Raw genomic sequence first — 19,045 nt, 5'->3', positions numbered from 1 at the left:
ACACCCATTTGTTAATGCTTGCCCAAAAAGGTAGTGTTAAAAATAGTTACGGTGCGGCAGGGCGGCGGTGCGGTGGGGGGCCCCAGTTTGGGTAAAAGCCCAGGGCCCATGGTCTTATGCACATAGTGCCCGCAGTGCCCCCTGTAGATAGTGCCACAGTGTCCATGTAGATAATGCCACACACCACCCTCGGTAGTTATTGCCAGAGTGCAAATATAGATAGCGCCACAGTGTCCCCTTTAGATAGTGTCCACATATTGCCACAGTGCCCATATAGATAGTGCCATACTGCCCCTGTAAATAGTGCAACACTCACCTGTCCCCCGTTTCCGTGCCATCCTCTCCTCCAGCGAGGCATGCCTAGTCTCTTCTGACCAGGTCTGCTCCAGCGGAACATCGCAGATATCACAATAACGTCATTGCACCGCATGCATCAAAATAAAAATGCTGAATGGCGGGGAAGGAAACCAATGGTTTTCTTGCTTCACCAGCACTTTCGGGGCAACTGCTAGCAACCAATCATTTTTTAGCGGCCGTCACACAGATTGCTTTCTCAAAAACGGCTGTTAAGAACTTATCCTTTAAGTTCCATGCGGGGCATCGGGCCAAGAAAACGGCTGAAAATAGAACATGTTCTTTTTATTGATGGCCAGTATTTACAATTAGTTTAAAAAAAAAATTGCCAGGCATTAAAAAAATGTCCGTCACACGGTGTCATGTGAATATAGCCTAATACAACATATTTGGGACTGGGACTCCCCCCTTTTCCTTTGGACATTGAAGATTGGAAATAATTCTGAAATTAAAGCATCAAGAGTTTAAATAAATTTTAGGGGAATCCAGATTGGACTTTGTAATATTAAAAATGACCTGTGGCCACATGACTATTATAACAAGGGCCGCTCTTGAAGCCTCTGATATTGGGAGACTCTTTCAGGTTTTCACTTTAGCTCAATAGGAGGGATTCAATTTAAATCGATAAAGTCCTGGACCCTTCTAGAGACCAAAACCCCCAAATATTTGAAGGATGAATTATGATGAATAAACTGTAGAGATTATCAGAAAATATGTTCCTGGGTCAACTGGAAACAGGAGAGATTTCGGACAATTTATATATTAACCGAAAAATTGATCAATAGTATCTAAAATATTCCCAATAATCGGGATCGCTATCATAGTATTGCCAAAAAATTATAACAAATCGGCATATAGAGAAATCCTTTCCTTTAGTTTGTCCTTTTTTGAATCCCTCTGTCTCCTTCTTACTTCTAAGGCCTCATGCACATGATGGGTTCAGTGTCAGCGCGTCCTGCGTGTCCCTAAAAAGCAGGATCCACCTCTTAGCCCCCATGTACACAACCGTATTTTTCATCCATCCGTAAATACAGATCCATAGTCATTTATAGTCATCCGTAATGCATCCGTATTTACAGATCTGCAAAAAAAACGGGAGGAATCTTGTGTAATCCCCTGGCGTCGCATAGCAAAGCTTCCATAATTACGGACGGCTACAGATGCACATCCGTAGCCAGCCGAAATTACGGAAGCGCCCATAGAGTTCTATGAGGAGTCCGTGCCGTAATTAGGACATGTTCCATATTTTCTACGGCACAGACACCCATCTGTAAAGATACGGAAAGGTGTCCGTAGCCCATAGAAATGAATGGGTCCATAATTACGGATGAAAAATACGGTGGTGTGCATGGGGCCTTATCCATCACATCTAAGTTATGAACTTATCAACCAATTTTATATATCCGTATTATCAGATGATCAGATTTCTGGAAAGAGTCGCAGGCGTTATCACGTTATGAACAAGGCCGGTAACGATCTGTGGTACTATGCTCAGTTGGTGAGAGAGTTGTGTTGATAACTCTAAGGTTGCAAGTTTGAGCCCCGTACGGGCCAGAATGTTTTTCCACTTATTTTACATTCTATTTTCTTAGGTAAATGGGGTTCTAGTAAATAATTCGCTAAAAAGTAAAAGAGGGTATGAAGGCCACATAAGAAGACACCAGTATTATAAATGGCACATGGTAGATAAACCCAGCAAGCTGCGATGTTCTGACAACTTTCTATCATAACCAGCAGAAACTATTATATCAATTTATGCTACAGCAGCTCTTCTACAGGATAAGACCAGAGGGGCTAGACTTGGGTGCCCATGACCCTCACACCTGTTGTCGATCCCTGAACCATGTTGGATAAATACTAAGCACTGCGTACCGGGAACTCCCCACAAGACCGGCCTTTACCCAGTACTCTAGACACCATTTTTTTTTTTGGTCAAAGTCGCTCAGATCCTTACACTTGTCCATTTTTCCCACTTCCAACACATCAACTTCAATATCTTCTGAGAATAAATTGATAGTTACAAAGTTACATAGTTACATAGTTACATACATGGTTACATAGTTACATACATGGTTACATAGTTACATACATGGTTACATAGTTACATACATGGTTACATAGTTACATAGTTCGTACGGTTGAAAAAAGACACATGTCCATCAAGTTCAACCAAGGGACGGGAAAAGGGAGGGGAAACATTTCTACACATAGGAGCTAATATTTTTTGTTCTAGGAAATTATCTAAGCCTTTTTTAAAGCCATCTACTGTCCCTGCTGTGACGGCTCCTGCGGTGACTATTCCATAGATTCACAGTTCTCACTGTAAAGAAGCCTTGTCGCCTCTGCAGCTTGAACCTTTTTTTCTCCAGACGGAGGGAGTGCCCCCTTGTTTTTTGAGGGGGTTTTACAAGGAACAGGATTTCACCATATTTTTTGTATGTGCCATTAATATATTTATATAAGTTAATCATGTCCCCCCTTAGTCGTCTTTTTTCAAGGCTAAATAGGTTTAATTCTTTCAATCTTTCCTCATAACTTAAATTCTCCATGCCCCTTATTAGCTTCGTTGCTCTTCTTTGTATTTTTTCCAACTCCAGGGCATCCTTTCTATGAACTGGAGCCCAGAACTGAACTGCATATTCTAGATGAGGCCGCACTAATGCTTTGTAAAGTGGTAATATTACATCCCTGTCCCGCGAGTCCATGCCTCTTTTAATACACGACAATATCTTGCTGGCCTTTGATAACATTAAAAAAAAAAAATTTCGGAAGCAAATGTCAATTGGTCGGTTAGCTCAGTTGCCTAGAGTGTGGTGAACATATCACCAAGGTGGTGGGTTTGATTTCTGTATGGGCCCCTTGTTTTACAGTCGGAGAAGTGAAAACTCTGAAAATCTGTTGCTCAAAAACATGAAACAAGGGGCATGTTGGGTGGCACCTTTGTACATCTAGAGTTGAGCCCGTAATCTCTCCATAGTACTCAATGGAGCCTCTTATTATGACCCATATTTGTATCTGCCATATGGCAAAGTGATGACAATCCAACATAAATATCTCTGTAAATATGTAACAATCTGTATCTACCAATATTATTTACCTGTTTCATCAGATGATCAGATCTCCGGAAAAAGTCACAGGAGTTATCAAATTATTAACAGGTAGAATATACTAGTCCTTCTCAATGAATTAGAAACACAGTGGACCAACACCAGCAGATGACACGGCCCCCCAAACCATCACTGACTGTGGAAACTTCACAACCACTGGACCGCAAGACACTTGGATTGACGCCTCTCCACTCTTCCTCCAGACTCGGGGACCGAGATTTCCAAATGAAATGCAAAATTTACTTTCATCTGAAAACAGGACTATGGACACTGAGCAGCAATTTCAATTGTTTTACAAGTGACTAATGGAAATCTTTTGTGTTTTAGGTAAAGGAGGTTCTAGTTTTTTTAATCTTGAAAAGTTTTCATTTCCAGAAACAAAGGTGGTGGTGGTATTGTGGCAGGTGTAATGTATCACAGTGCAATGTGCATTGAAATCAATAGGAAGCTGTTTGCAGGGTTATTAAAAGCGTATTTCTGAGTGTAATATGAGTGTCTTACGCTCCGAAATACGCCTGAAAATAAGCCGTGTGTGAACATGTCCTTACAGCAGCTTCTATTCCAGTGCTGATCTGTTGTGGATTGGACTATCAGACAATTTATAAGCGGCTATGATGGATGTAGTGTCTGATAGATGACAGATGTGACACATCTCCTTAATGTTACTCAGTATCTGTATATGGGTGTCCGCAGCTCAGCCCGCTCCGCTGTATTATCAGTGAGGTTATTCCTTCCCTGTTCCTCCAGATGGGGGCGCTGTATATGATGAATGGAGGAGGCTGAGTGTGTGATTACATAAGACTCCTGCACCCCCTGATCTGCCAACTCATGGGGTGTAATGTTCTGATATTGACCCCCACTGTAGTGCATTAATTTGGGCATAAATGATCGCACATGCTTACTCCCTCCATCTTCTGATGTCCAGTCATGCCTCCCTGGATTATGTTGCAGGCTGTGATTGGCTGCAACGGTCACATGGCCTGCTATGTCAACCAGGGAGGCCGGACTGGAGAAAAAGCAGGGAACTCTGGGTAAATATAAATGTATTTACATTTTTTTCTTACTTGCGATTTTTGAGAAGCATTGCTGTGATTCCGTCCCAAATATCGCAACACACACTGCTTTTTTATTTATGGGTTTAAGCACCCCGATGAATTAAATCGGGAAGACCCGCAACAGAAGAGTTGCGTATCCGCTGAATTAACCGCACGTCAATTTATATGCGTTTTTACGGCAAATTTTTCCGCAGTGGGGGGGACGAGATTTGTGGGAATCTCACCCTCACTGCTGCTATTGTAATACGCTGCGAGTTTTCCGCAATTAATCGGTTGTGGAAAATACGCCGTTTTTAGGCCTTTAAAATGCCAGGTTTTTGTCATGTCAAAAAATAAGACCAAGATGAATAATTTCAGAACTTTTTCCACCTTTAATGTGACCCATAATCTGTACAATTCCATTGAAAAACAAACTGAAATCATTTATAGGGGAAAAATAACTAAACTACAATAATGTGGTTGCATAAGTGTGAACACCCTCTTATAATTGGGGATGTGGTTGTGTTCAGAATTGGCGAATCACATTTCAGCTCATGTTAAATAGTAGTGAGTACACAGCTGCCATTATTTAAAGTGATTCGGAGTAACCCCATATAAAGTTCAGCTGTTCTATTATGATTTTCCTGACATTTTCTTTGTTGCATGTGACAGCAAAAGCCGTGGTCCGTAAAGAGCTTACAACACATCGACCTATAAAGCAGTTCCCTAGATAAGACTGGTCTTACGAGCTTGTAATGCTGCTTATTACTTCCCGGCACCGATAATTCATGAGAAACATAAACAGGAAAATGATAACCAGCAATGCCGAGCTTATAAAGTCTTCCCGGATCTGTCGGTTAAACATCGAGGTCAAAGTGGAAGATTCACGTCCAGTATAGACCATTTCTTTCGGCCAAAGAAGCTTAAAATGCAAAGGACTGTTTGGAAGGAGCTCTAAAATGCAAAGGACTATTTGGAAGGAGCTCTCCAGGTATTACTGCTACACTGTAGTTATACATCATGCCGGGCCTATCAGCCACCCCAGGCCCAACGATGGACGCAAACACTCCTGTAATACTATAAAAAAAATGTTTTTGGATGGGGACATCATATGGCCGGTTAGCTCAGTTGGTTAGAGCGTGGTGCTAATAACGCCAAGGTCGCGGGTTCAATCCCCGTACGGGCCATCTTATTTTTACAAGTGAAATATCTAAAAATCTAATTGTGTTTTACGTAAGTGGAGTTCTATTTTTTTTTATTTTCATTTACAAAAACATCAATAGTTATCCATATACACAATGGGGAGACCATCAGATAGTAACATACATTACATGCATTACAATTACAAACCTTGTGTTACCTTAGGCCCCATGCACACTACCGTAGAATTTGTCCGCTAATAAAGTGGTGAAAACAGATCGTTTTATTATATAAAAAGCACTACTGTCACCTACATTATAGCGCCCATCTCCTTATGTAGGAGATAGGGCACTTATAATGTGGTGACAGAGTCTCTTTAAAGGAACAGTGTTACCACAATTTTTTTTTTAATATGTTAAAGATGTTAGTGCTTTATTAAAAACGTTTGGATTAATTTGTGTGTTTGTGTGTTACTTTTTCTTATTTTTACACTTTTTCTTCACTATGGGGGCTGCCATTTTTTTTTCCATTTCTGTATGTGTCGATTAACGACACATACAGACATGGAATACGGCAGCTCCAGTCCCATAGGGACTGCGAACAGGGCCCGTTCCATCCACTTCAATGTACGCCGTCTGTGTAGGAACGGCGCATGCGCCGCTCCCACACAGTCCAATTTGAAATGCGCGCCGTCCGGCGCCATTTTCTTGTGGACCGGAAGTCGCGGCCGGACAGTAAGATTACTACTTCCGGTCGCGGCTTCCGGACTTGTGCACTTGGACCAGCGGCAGCAGACGGAGTGGACGGGCCAGAGGGAGCCGCGGCGGCAGGAGCAGGTAAGAGATTTCTATGTATGTTCGTGTTTGTGTGTTCTTTACTACTGTATGTAAACCTACTACACTGTGTGTTAGCTCAAAAAATGGCGACACACAGTGTAGGAGGTTAGACTGTTCAATCCCTTCGTTTATCCCGGCACTAGCCAGGATAAAGGAGGGGGGGATGCTGAGAGCTCACTAGAGCGAGGGCTTTTTACCCAATTTTGCAGCATAAAGCAATGTGGTTGCTTTACCACATGCAATGCTGCAATTTTGGGAATGGCTCCATCTAGTGACCAGAAATGGTAAATATTATAAATTAGAATCCAATTGAATCCAATTTAGAATATTTCCTGACTCGTGAAAAAAAAAAAAAATTTGAACAATGTTTAATCACCCACACACTAATTGTTTAAATAAAATTTTTTTTTTTGCTAACAGCACATTCCCTGGTGATGACTTGGCCATTGCAGAATATTCCACTTCTTTGCCTTATAAACTCCTGGGTTGCTTTCGCAGTATGTTTTGGGTCATTGTCCATCTGTCCTGTGAAGCGACGTCAAATCAACCTTGCTGCATGTTGTGGAATCTGAGCAGAAAGTAAATGCCTGAACACTTCAGAACTCATCCGGCTGCTTCTGTCTTCAGTCACATCATCAATAAACACTAGTGACCCAGTACCTTTGGCAGCTATGCATGCCCATGCCATCACAAAGCCTCCACCATGTTTTACAGATGACGTGGTGAGATTTGGATCATGAGGCGTTCCAAGCCTTCTCCATACTTTCTTCCTCCCATCATTCTGGTACAGGTTGATCTTAGTTTCATGATGTTCCAGAACTGGGCGGCTTCTTTACATGCTGTTTGGCAAAGTCTAATCTGGCCTTTCTATTTTTGAGGCTGATTAATGGTTTGCAGCTTGTGTTGAACCCTCTGTATTTATGGTAGACTTAGATACTGATACACCTACTTCCAGGAGAGTGTTGTTCACTTGGGTAGATGTTATGAAGGGGTTTTTCTTCAACATGGAAAGGATTCTGCGATCATCCACCACTGTTGTCTTCTGTGGATGTCCAGGCCTTTTGGAGTTCACGAGATCACCAGTGCGCTCTTTTTTTTCAAGAATGTACCAAACTGTTGATTTGGCCACTCCTAACATTTGTGTTTTCTCTCTGATGGATTTCTTAATTTTTTTTTGGCCTAAAGATGGTCTGTCTCACTTGCATTGAGAGCTCCTTTCAACTCATGTTGTGGGTTCACAACAACAGCTTCAGAATGCAAATGCCACATCTGGAATCAACTCCAGACCTTTTACCTGCTTAAAAGCCCTGGCTCAGAGGGGCAACCAGCGTGATGCAACCCTAGTAGTGCCCCCCACCTCACCTCTTGAACCCACCTCAAGTTGCCTGACCGGTTCTCAGGGGACCGGAAGACTTTTTTCTCCTTTCGGGAGAGTTATATGCTCTATTTCCTTCTAAGGCCCCACTCCTCAGGTTCTGAGAGCCTTCGAGTGGGTATAATTATGTCCCGGCTCCAGATCTCCAGATCTGTTAATCTTTTTTTTTTTTGCTCTCGGGCTCATATATGACGAGACTGACAAGACTGCCTTTGCTGAGAGTCAGCTGGTGACCCTGCCTTGAGGTGCTAGTTTAGCTTGGGTCTGTCGAACACCCTGAAAGACCTGTTAGTTAGTTGTCCCTCTTCAGACTCTCTAGATCAGGTTATGGCTTTAGCGGTACGTCTTGACAGACGTCTCAGGAAACGACGACTTGAACGTTTTTGTGCTTTCTCCTCTGGCTCCCCCATGATGGCTCCTGAGGTTCCGTTGCTTCGTTCTTCCACGGAAAACTCGGATGAACCAATGCAACTCGGGGCCTCCGAGTCTCCCCAACAACGTAGAGAGCTCCGCAGGAAGAATGGTCTCTGCTTCTACTGTGGGGATGACAAGCATCAAGTGAACAACTGTCCTAGGTGTAAGAATAAGCAGCCGGAAGAACTTCCGCACCTAAGTGACCATCGGGGAGGTCACTTGGGTGCTCAGGTATTTCCCGTAAATATGAAACCTAAAAAGATCTTGCTTCCCTTTCAGGTCTCTTTTGAGGGTAGGTCTGCTACCGGCAGTGCCTTCGTGAATTCAGGGTCTTCTGCTAATATTATGTCTGTGGAATTTGCTATGTCTCTAGCTATGCCATTGATTGATTTGCCTAAACTTGTCCCGGTAGTGGGTATCGACTCCACTCCACTTGCTAATTCTTATTTTACACAGCATACCCCTGTTTTTAAACTCATTGTTGGCTTCGTGCATTTGCAGCAGTGCTCTGTACTGGTGATGCAGGGGTTATCATCCGATTTGGTTTTAGGCCTTCCCTGGTTGCAGATGCATAATCCCACGTTTAACTGGAATACTGGGGATCTTACCAAATGGGATAATGAATGCATGACGTCATGTTTTTCTGTTAATTTTATTTCTCTCCCTGAGGAGGTGAACTCTCTACCTGAGTTTATTCAGGACTTCGCTGATGTTTTTTCTAAAAAGGCCTCCGAAGTGTTACCTCCTCATAGAGAATACGATTGTGCAAACGATTTGGTACCAGGAACTAAGCTCCCTAAGGGTAGGATATTTAATCTCTCTTGTCCCGAACGTGAAGCCATGAGAGAGTATATCCAGAAATGCCTGGCCAAGGGTTACATTCGCCCCTCTACTTCTCCGGTAGGTGCTGGCTTCTTCTTCGTGGGGAAGAAGAATGGTGGTCTTAGGCCGTGCATCAATTACCGAAAATTGAATAAGGTCACTGTAAGGAACCAGTATCCCCTTCCTTTGATTCCTGATCTCTTCAATCAGGTTCAGGGGGCCCAATGGTTCTCTAAGTTTTATCTTCGGGGGGCTTATAACCTTATCCGCATCAGAGAGAGGGGTGAGTGGTAGACTGTGTTTAACACACCTGAAGGTCATTTTGAATACCTCGTCATGCCCTTTGGGTTGTGTAATGCTCCTGCGGTCTTCCAGAATTTCATAAATGAGATTTTAAGAGACTACCTGGGGGTATTTCTTGTAGTCTACCTTGATGACATACTTGTTTTTTCCAAAGACTGGTTCTCCCACATTGAGCATGTCAGGAAGGTGCTCCAGGCCCTTCGGCAAAACAAACTCTTTGCTAAAACCAAAAAATGTGTGTTTGGGGTGCAGGAGATACGATTTTTGGGTCAAATCCTCACCCCTCTTGAATTCCGCATGGACCCTGCCAAGGTTCAGGCTGTGGCTGAATGGGTCCAACCTGCCTCCCTGAAGGCGTTACAGTGCTTCCTGGGGTTTGCTAATTATTACAGGAGATTTATTGCTAACTTCTCGGTCATCGCTAAGCCTCTTACTCGCAAAGGTGCTGATCTCCACTGGCCTCCGGAGGTGGTCCAGGCATTTGAGGTCCTTAAGAAGTGCTTTATCTCGGCCCCGGTGCTGATTCAGCATAACCAAATGGAGCCATTCATCGTGGAGGTTGTCGCCTTAGAGGTCGGAGTGGGTGCTGTCTTGTCCCAGGGTACCAGGTCCCTCACCCATCTCCGTCCCTGTGCCTACTTCTCCAGGAAGTTCTCGCCCACTGAGAGTAACTATGACATTGGCAACCGCAAACTCTTAGCCATTAAATGGGCATTTGAAGAGTGACGCCACTTCCTGGAAAGGGCTAGGCACCAGGTAACGGTCCTTACCGACCACAAGAATCTGGTTTTCCTAGAATCTGCCCGGAGGCTAAACCTGAGACAAGCTTGATGGGCGTTGTTTTTTTACTAGATTCAAGTTTTTGGTCACCTATAGGGCTGGGTCTAAAAATATTAAAGCTGATGCACTGTCGCGTAGCTTCATGGCCAGCCCTCCGTCGGAGGAAGATCCTGCTTGTGTTTTGCCCCCAGGTATAATCATTTCCTCTGTTGATTCTGACTTAGTCTCCGAAATTACGGCTGATCAAGGTTCAGCTCCCGGGAACCTTCCTGAGAACAAGCTGTTTGTTCCCCTGCAATTCCGGCTAAGGGTACTCAGGGAAAATCATGACTCTGCACTATCTGGGCATCCAGGCATCCTGGGTACCAAGCACCTAATTGCCAGAAACTATTGGTGGCCTGGGTTGCCTAAAGACGTTAAGTCCTACGTCGCCGCTTGTGAAATTTGTGCTAGGTCTAAGACTCCCGGGTCCCGACCAGCGGGCTTACTATGTTCTTTGCCCATTCCCCAGAGACCTTGGACCCATATCTCCATGGATTTTATCACCGATCTGCCTCCATCTCAAGGCAAGTCGGTGGTGTGGGTTGTAGTAGACCGCTTCAGTAAGATGTGCCCCTCAAGAAACTACCCAATGCTAAGACGTTAGCTACCTTGTTTGTCAAACACATCCTGCGTCTCCATGGGTTTCCTGTCAATATTGTTTCTGACAGAGAGGTACAATTTGTTTCATTGTTTTGGAGAGATTTCTGTAAAGAGTTGGAGATTGATCTGTCCTTCTCCTCGGCCTTCCATCCTGAAACGAATGGCCAAACCGAGAGGACTAATCAGTCTCTAGAACAATATTTAAGGTGTTTTATCTCTGACTGTCAATATGATTGGGTCTCCTTCATTTCCCTCGCCGAATTTTCCCTTAATAACCGGCTCAGTAACTCGTCAGTTGTACGCCGTCGCCTAGGACGGGCCGTGCAATAAGGCAGGGACTGAGTGGCGGGTAGATTAGGGCTCACCTGTCTGTCTCCCTACCCCGTCATTACATGTGGTATCTAGGCTACATCAACACTTTCATGATGTATCTTGTGGTTCGCGCTTGGGCATTGGAGTTGATGAAGACTGGAAGAAGTCATCATGGCGTTCTGGGCCTTATGAAGAAGAAAAGAGAACGTGAACAACTCCAATCTGAGAAGATGTCACCTGTGAGTCACTGAATTTCACTGCACTGTATTCACTTATATGGTCTGCAGAATGCCTGTGTAGGACTGATATCTGTCACAATATGGTGGGAATGTTGGTCTTTGTTTTACTACACACGTTTTAGTATACAATTAAGAGTGTTCAAATTATTTCTATATAGTTGAAGGGTAGACCCCCAAGAATTATTTCCTTTGGTGGGTCCAAGGTACCTCAGTCAGAGGTACCTGAGTGTACAGATCCTTGCATTAAGATATTGTATTACTGTCTGTAGCCTTAGAGGAGAATTTATTAACCTTGCTAAGCCTCTTATCTGGCATAGAAAAGTCCCAAAAGTGCGGGAAAGTTTTTGGGCAGTTTATGCTGCGCTTGGCACTTTTTGAAAAGTGTGCGGCGCTTTGCGGAAAGGGCCGACAATTTTACTATCATTTACGCCAGTAACGGGCGTAATGTAAAGCAGAAATCAACGCCAGCCCCGAGCTAGTGTACAATATTACATTGAGCGTGCAACAAAAGGCCTAAGCCAGACCCCGTATCTCCCTCACTAATCAGCCTGTCTTGTGCCACAAGACGTGTTTTGCCCACCCCCCTAAAAAAAAAAAAAAAAAGAAATATATATCTGAGACAGCGTATCTATATCTATATATCTGTGTTTTCAGGCGTATTTTGGGGCATAAATATACATAGATACAACGGCTCAGCAGACAGTATCACACATGCTAGGCCCAATTAAAAGGTTAATTGGGAAAAAAATTCTTATAGAGTTTTTCGATAAAGGTCACTTGAACTGGTATCATTTAAACAGTTAACCGATGAATGGCGCTGTTTATGTGGAATTTACCCTGCGGCCTAATGTACCATATAATGTATTAAAAAAAAAAAAAGTAAAAAAACCTACATTTTGTGGGGTGAATTGAAGAAAAAAACCTGTAATTCCGCCATTTTTGTTTTGATTTTACAGTGTTCATCGGGCGGCATGAATTGCATGATAACTTGATTCTGCGGGTCGTTACAATTATGGCGATACCAAATTTTTATAGTTTTATTTTTTACAAAATAATTTGTTTTTGTGACGCTGCATTCGAAGATGAACTGCATAGTTTTTCAATGCAACAGCACTTCATAGGGCAGGAAAGTGCTAAAACCCACTCTCTGAAGCCCCCTTTCAAGATACATTTCAACTAATCTGGTCCCCATGGCAGAAATATGTCTTTCCATCTGGCACCTCCAGCAGACTCCTTTCAGTCTAGTTTGATATCTTTTACCTCAGAGTTCCTCTTTTTCCCTGTTTTTCTTCTTTCCCTCTCCCCTTCTTCTCCTTCTCCCCCCACTTTTTTTGAACTGTTTCTAACAGGAGCTGTGCAGGATTAGAAAAATATGGCTGCTTTCTTCCAAAAACAGCACCACACCTATCCACAGGTTGTATCTGGTATTGCAGGTTAGCTCCATTGAAGTGAATGGTAATGAGCTGTAGTACCGCACACAACCTATGGACAGGTGTGGTGCTGGTGTTTTGAGAAAGCAGATAAGTTATCTCATCCTGGACAACCCTTTGTCATGGATTGTTCTTGTGCGGAGATGCTCCCTGCATTATCCCTTTTCCTTTATGGCTGCTGATATGTTCTATTCAGCTTTATGGCCTCTGTGGTAAGTACACTGCCAGTCATTAAAGGGTTAACACTTCAGACCACTGTGGGTGATGTCACAATGAACGAGGCGGCAGTGGTAATAAACTCCTGCAGTAATGATGATGAAGGTGCTGATGTCATAAATACAAATGTTTATGACATAAAGAAGATTCCATATTAGAAGGTTTTACTGCCACATTCAGCGCCATATTGGATGGGACTGAGGACCTTGAGCTTGACTTCCCCACCAATGCCGACCTGATGTAATTTGGAGGTTCTAGCAGGGAAACCCTTCACCCCAGACCACTTCTTCATCACAGTGATGCCATCCTCTTCATACGGGTTGTCTGTAATAGAGGGGGGTTTCCAGCAGGAGATCCCCTTCTATTAGCCAGAGCGGAGACACGTGCTACAAGGAGGCATCTGGAGGACCCGTCTCATCCGTGGATCGCCCATTAATTTTAATAGGTGCCCAGGAAGAGAGACATCCGCCTAGCCAACCAGATCAGCCGATTTATGTGTTTTATGTCGTTCGTTCGTTCGTTCGTTCGTTCGTTCGTTCGTTCGTTCGTTCGTTCGTTGTATTGTCTTTCCTTGAAAATCTGAGAAAACGTACAAATTCTGTTACAAATGATATTTTGGCACCTTCTAAGCCCAGAGGAAGGGCAATCCTCCAGCCATGGTTTCCCTAGAGGTTTCCCCCACAGGGGGTTTTTCCTTTCCTGCGTGCTGGAGGGTGACTCTTCGTGAGTCGGAGGTTTGCCATTTTGGGTTTGGTCATATAATATAATAAAAGTTTTGACCATTTAACACCCAATTATAATGTTTTGTGTCTTTATTTTGCATTCTTTGGTTTGGTGATTGGGATTCTGGGTCTATCACATATCACAAAATCATAAGGCCGGACATCTACTTCCCACACTGACATAGAATGGAGACAACAAGCGTTGCTGCACAATTAAGTGTACACATCCTTACATTATCCCCTTCCCGACATTTGCCGTATGGGTACGCCATGGAAAGCTATGACTTCCCACAAATTGCCGTATCCATACGCCAAATGTTTGGCACCGGCTCAGAAGCTGAGCCTGTGCCATCATCGCCGGATCTCAGCTGTATTTTACAGCTGACATCCAGCTGTAATGGCAGGAACTGGAGCTAGCTCCGATCCCTGCCATTAACCCCTTCGATGCAGCAATCGAAAGCGATTGCTGCATCGTAGTGGTTACTAGCAGATCACCAGCCCTAACAGGCAATCAGGACTAGCGACTGCTGCTATGGCAACAGGAGACACAATGGCCTCCTGGTCTGCCATTACGGAAGCCGATTAGCCCCCGCCGTGAGGTGAAGCCTACTCGGCTTGCTGTCAGTGAATAACTGACAGATCTAATGCATTGCACTACGTAGCTAGTGCAATGTATTAGAAAAGAAACATCAGACAGTTGGAACTTCAAGTCCCCTAGTGGGACTTGAAAAAAAGTGTCAAAGAAAGTATAAAAAAGTGTAAAAAAAGTGAAAAAAATAAAAGTTTGAAAACAATAAGTTTCAAGTAATAAAATAAAACACAATCCCCCTTTTACTCTTATCTAGTCCTTTATTATTGTAAAAAATATAATAAACCATACGTATTTGGTATCGCCGCGACCGTAACGATCTGAGGTATCAAAATATTATATTATTTATTGCACGCGGTGAACAGCGTGAAAAAAACCCGTAAAAAACTTTACCTGAGATTCTGTTTTTTGGTCACTTTGCCCTACAAATATTGGAATAAAAAGTGATCAAAAAGTCGCACGTATCCAAAAATGGTGCCTATAAAAACTATAGCTCGTCCCGCAAAAAACAAGCCCTCATACAGCTCCGTCGACAAAAAAATGTAAAAGTTATGGCTCTCACAACTTGGCGACAGAAAAAATACATTCTTTTTACAAAAGTAATTTTATTGTGCAAAAAGTTGTAAAACATAAAAAAGTTCTATAAATTAGGTATCGCCGGAATCGTACTGACCCGCAGAATAAAGTTAACATGTAATTTATAACGCATGGTGAACGCTGTATAAATAAAACTAAAAAACCTGTGCCAGAATTGCGTTTTTTTGTTTACCTGGCCTCCCAAAAAATAGAATAAAAGGTGATCAAAATGGTACCAATAATCGCTACAGCTCGTCCCGTAAAAAAACAGCCCTCATACCGCTACGTCTATGAAAAAATAAAATTAGTTATGGCTCCAATAAGTCAGGAAATAAAAAATATGCAGTTGTGCCCGAGGGGAACATTTCTTCTGTTTCAAGAGGCGATTTATCAAGGATCTAAATTAGGGAACCAGGAAAGGGAGGGCCCAAACATATCCGCTGGAAGAGACGGTGCCCGTATTATACCAGGACAACACTTCACAGCAAAATTCCCCAAACTGCAAAGGTGCGGAGTGTGGACCAAAAGGGGCATAAGAAAAGACGCCATATATCAGTGCAACACTGGCTTGTGCAGAAGGGATTGCTTCACAGCGTAACACACATCTATGGATTATTTTATTGGTTTTTTACCCCATTATTATACCACCTGACTATGCCCCTGATGTACTCTGCCCGGCTTACATGTACCCCCACATTATAAATGGAAACACCAGCAATACTCAAACAAAACTACTACCAAGCAAATTCCACGCTCCAAAAGCCAAATGGTGCTCCCACCCATCTGAACCCTACAGTGTGCCCAAACAGCAGTTTCCTTCCACATATATGGCATCGTCATACCCGGGAGAACCCTTTTAACAATTTTTGGGGTGTGTGTCTCCAGTGGCATAAGCTGGGCATGACATATTTGCCACTGAAATGGCATATCTAGGGAAAAATATCAATTTTTACTTTGCACCATCCACAGCGCAATCATTTATGGAAAAGACCTGTGGGGTGAAAATGCTCACTACACCCCTTAATAAATGCCTTGAGGGGTGCAGTTTCCAAATGGGGTCACTTCTCAAAGGTTTCTTTTTATTATTTCACATCTGAGCCTCTGCAATTGTGATCCAATACTTTATAAATCGCCTAATTAGGCCTCGATTTCGCATGGTACACTTTCACTCCTGAGCCTGGTCAAATGTCCAGGCAAAAGATTAGGGCCACATGAAGGGTGTTTCTAAAACCAGGAAACCCAGCATAATAATTAGAGAGCTGCCTTGTTATGGTGGCACAAGCTGGGCACCACATATTGGCATATCTATGGAAAAAAAATCCCATTTTTACTCTGCAACATCGAGTGCACAATAATTTCTACAAAACACCTGCAGGGTTAACATGCTCACTACACCACTAGGTAAATGCAATGAGGGGTGTAGTTTCCAAAATGGGGTCACTTCTGGGGAATTTCCACAGTTTTGGTCCCACAGGCGCCCAGAAACCAATCCAGCAAAATCTGCTTCAAATGGCGCTCCTTCCATTCTGAGCCTTGCCGTGTGCCCAAACAGCAGTTTATGACCACATATGGGGTATTGCCGTACTCGGGAGAAATTGCTTTACAAATGTTGGGGTTCTTTTTTTCCTTTATTTGTTGAGAAAATGAAAAATTTTGCGGTAAAGCTACGACTTATTGAAGAAAAAGGATTATTTTTATTTTCACTGCCCAATTCTAATAAATTCTATGAAACATCTATGGGGTCAAAATGCTCAAAATACTCCTAGATGGATTCCTCAAGGGGTGTAGTTTCCTAAATGGAGTCAATTTTTGGGGCGTTTTCATTGTTTTGTCCCCTCAGGGGCTTTGCAAATGCGACATTGCCTCCGCAAACCATTCCTGCTAAATGTGATCTCCAAAAGCCAAATAGCGCTCTTTCCCTTCTAAGCCCTGCCGTGTGTCCAAACAGCCGTTTATTACCACATGTGGGGTACTGTTTTACTCGGGAGAAATTGCTTTACACATTTTGCAATGATTTTTCTCCTTCAGTCTTTGTGGAAATGAGAAAAAATGAGCTAAAACTACATTTTCTTTGAAGAAAATGTAGATTTTTATTTTCAGGGCCTACTTCCAATAATTTCTTCAAAAAACCTGTTGGGTCAAAACGCTCAGTATACCCCTAGATAATTTCCTCAATGGGTGTAGTTTCCAAAATGGGGTCACTTGTGGGCGTTTTCATTGTTTTATCCCCTCAGGGGCTTTGTAAATGTGACATGGCCTCCGCAAACCATTCCTGCTAAATGTGAACTCCAAAAGCCAAATGGTGCTCCATCCGTTCTAAGCCCTGTCGTGTGTCCAGACAGCCATTTATTACCACATGTGGGGCATTGTTTTACTCGGGAGAAATTGCTTTACAAATTGTGTGGTGCTTTTTCTCCTTCAGTCCTTGTGGAAATGAGAAAAAATTAGCTAAACCTACATTTTCTTTGAAAAAATTTAGATATTTATTTTCAGAGCCTACTTTCAATAATTTCTGCAAAAAACCTGGGGGGTCAAAACGCTGAGTATACCCCTAGATAATTTCCTTGAGGTGTGTAGTTTCCCAAATGGGATCACTTTTGGGGGATTTCCATTGTTTTGGCACCGCAAGAGCCCTTCAAACCTGACATGGTGCCTAAAATATATTCTAATAAATAAGGCCCCAAAATCCACTATGTGCTCCTTTTGCTTCTGAGGCCGCTGCTTCAGTCCAGTCGCACGCTACGGCCACATGTGGGATATTTCCTAAAACTGCAGAATCTGGGCATTAAATATTGAGTTGCATTTCTCTGGTAAAACTTTCTGTGTTATAAAGAAAATTGGATTAAAAATTAATTTCTACAAAAAAATATGAAATTTGTAAATTTCACCCCTACTTTGCTTTAATTCCTGTGAAAAGTTTAAAGGGTTAAGAAATTTTCTAAATGTTGTTTGGAATACTTTGAGGGGTGAAGTTTTCAAAATGGGGTGACTTTTTTGGGGTTTCTAATATATAAGGCCCTCAAAGCCACTTCACAACTGAACTGGCCCCTGTAAAAATAGACTTTTGAAATTTTCTTGAAAATGTGAGAAATTGCTGCTAAAGTTCAAAGCCTTGTGATGTCATAGAAAAATAAAAGGATGTTCAAAAAACGATGCCAATCTAAAGTAGACATATGGGGATGTTAGTTAGCAACAATTTTGTGTGTTATAACTGCCTGTCTTACAAGCAGATCCATTTAAGTTGAGAAAAATGCAAATGTTTGCAATTTTTCGCTAAATTTTGGTGTTTTTCACAATTAAATACTGAACATATCGAGCAAATTTTGCCAGTAACATCAAGTCCAATGTGTCATGAGAAAACAATCTCAGAATCGCTTATATAGCTAAAAGCATTCCGACGTTATTACCACATAAAGTGACCAGAGGCGTAGCTAGGTTCTCCAGCACCCGGGGCAAAGATTCAGTTTGGCGCCCCCCCCCCAACCTCTTTCCCGACATCTCCTTCCCCCTCACCGTGTTTGTTTTCTCTACCAATCAATGACGTGTCATTTCTTTTCCACATTTCTTTTTATGTAACGCGAGCATAAAAACATTTGTACTTTAAGCAATATAGTTCTATACACAACACCAGAACCAAGCTCAGTACATATATACAGCCCCAGCACAAATACAGTTCAATTTAGTGCAACCCCTGCTGTACAAGTTTGTACGGCGTAAAACCACAGCTCCCAGCATGGCTTTTTCTCCATCCGGTCCAGACCTCTATGATGACTTCTCCCGGGGACAGACCATTTCTGCAGTTTGCCGCTCAGATGTCTTCAGCTTCTCACTTTTCCAACATTTATGCACCTATAAATAAAGATAAATTTCTCATTATACCACACACTACACCCCTAAATATAATAGCGCCACACACTGCACCTCTAATTATAATAGCACCATACACCGTGTCCCACACACACACCATGCCCCGTGTAGATAGAGCCCCCTGTAGATAGTGCCCCCTGTAGATAGTGCCCCCATATAGCCCACCCCTGTATATAGTGTCCCACAAATAACTCCCCCTATAGGGCTCTACAGATAGCCCACCCCTGTTTCTAGCCCCCTGTAGATATAGCCCACCCCTGTATATAGTTCTCCACAGATAGCCCACC

General features: G+C 42.8%; 2 non-coding genes across 2 annotated transcripts; both read left to right on the top strand.

Moving 5' to 3' along the window:
• The first annotated feature begins 4,173 nt into the window (after positions 1-4,173).
• LOC142751355 (U8 small nucleolar RNA) lies at positions 4,174-4,309 on the top strand. The gene has a single exon (XR_012882902.1). It is a non-coding gene; the product is annotated as a U8 small nucleolar RNA (small nucleolar RNA).
• Positions 4,310-5,608: 1,299 nt separating this feature from the next.
• On the top strand, positions 5,609-5,682 carry TRNAI-AAU (transfer RNA isoleucine (anticodon AAU)). The gene has a single exon. It is a non-coding gene; the product is annotated as a tRNA-Ile (tRNA).
• The last annotated feature ends 13,363 nt before the right edge of the window (positions 5,683-19,045 follow it).

This window comes from Rhinoderma darwinii, chromosome 3 (genome assembly GCF_050947455.1).
Source record: "Rhinoderma darwinii isolate aRhiDar2 chromosome 3, aRhiDar2.hap1, whole genome shotgun sequence".
Taxonomy (NCBI): domain Eukaryota; kingdom Metazoa; phylum Chordata; class Amphibia; order Anura; family Rhinodermatidae; genus Rhinoderma; species Rhinoderma darwinii.
Note: the sequence above shows the minus strand (reverse complement) of the source record. Positions and strands in the feature narration are given on the sequence as shown.